Raw genomic sequence first — 1185 nt, 5'->3', positions numbered from 1 at the left:
CCCTGCCACGTTATTTGTCAGCAATTTTAAGTAAAGCTGCCGGATCACAAGATATTTTCTCGTTTTAAAAAAATGTTTGTGTTTTCATTATGAAAATAAAACACCTCATTAAAGAAAATTTGGAAAATACATAAAAGTCCACTGAAGAAGAAGAAAAAAAAAAAAGTCCATCTATAACTCCCACCCAGCCAGCCAGACTGCGGGAAAGGGGAGAGAAATAAAAAGGCTTATTTCTTCCTACTCTTTCCATGCATTGGGCTCGGAAAAAAAGATTTAAACCCGGAGCTGTTTTTCAAACCCCGGACTGTCTATAGAACCTCAAGTTCTGCTTTTTTAAAAAATGTAGCACCATTCATAAGTATTTTTCCATGTTTTTACACAGTCTTCTTAAATATTTTGAATGGCCACATAATATTCCATCAATCGGACAAACCATAATTTTCCTAACCATTCCTCCAGCGCAGGACGTGCCGGCTGCGCCCAATATTTTACTATCATAAATAACGCTGGGTGGAAAGCATTTTCTGTCTTTCTGGTTATTTCCCTAGGCCCCATTCCCAGAACTGGAATTAATGGGTCAAAGAGTATGAACGCTCTTAAGGCTTTTGACATCCCTGCCAAATGGCTTTCCGCGAGGGGCTTGCCAGCGCGGTCTCCGACGTGGACGTGAGCAGGGCCTGCGCCCCACACCGCTGCGCCCAGGGAGCGCTGATGGATGAGAGGGGCCTCTGAGGGCTGCTTTCCCTGCATTCCTTTGATTACTGCAGGCAAAGCTCCCCTCTGTTTGTTAGACTGGTCCTCTTTCTTCCTTTGGAGAATTGGTGGCTTATGGCCTCTGCCCATTTATCTAACGCAGGCAGCTCTCTGTTTTCTTAATCATCCGTTTGCATAAGGGTATAAGTCTTCTCTGTATTTGCTGAAAATATTTTTCTAGTCTGGGCTGGGCTCTCTTTTCCCCCCTCTCCCGTTTCTGCCTTTTTTCACATACATAAGTTTTTCATTTGCGTGGAGTCATCTGGCCACCTTTCCCTCAGCGGGACCTTCGGAGCTCAGAAAACCCTCTCCCGGTCCAGCAGTTTGATCGATATTCAGTTCCACTTTCTTCAACGGCTTGTTTTAAAAAATTGTTGTTGTCGTTTTAACTCTTTGCTCCATCTGGAATGCATTGGAGGAGGGGGAGGGGAG

General features: G+C 44.3%; 1 protein-coding gene across 1 annotated transcript in view; it reads left to right on the top strand.

Annotated features, from left to right (window-relative positions):
• TNNT3 (troponin T type 3 (skeletal, fast)) overlaps positions 1–1185 on the top strand; it is a gene marked incomplete at its 5' end in the record, with an annotated part of 30717 nt that overhangs the window by 5031 nt on the left and 24501 nt on the right. The window lies entirely within an intron of this gene.

The sequence above is a fragment of the Myotis brandtii genome, unplaced genomic scaffold (genome assembly GCF_000412655.1).
Source record: "Myotis brandtii unplaced genomic scaffold, ASM41265v1 scaffold940, whole genome shotgun sequence".
Classification (NCBI taxonomy): Eukaryota; Metazoa; Chordata; class Mammalia; order Chiroptera; family Vespertilionidae; genus Myotis; species Myotis brandtii.
The sequence above is the reverse complement of the archived record's forward strand: the minus strand, read 5'-3'. Positions and strand labels throughout refer to the sequence as shown.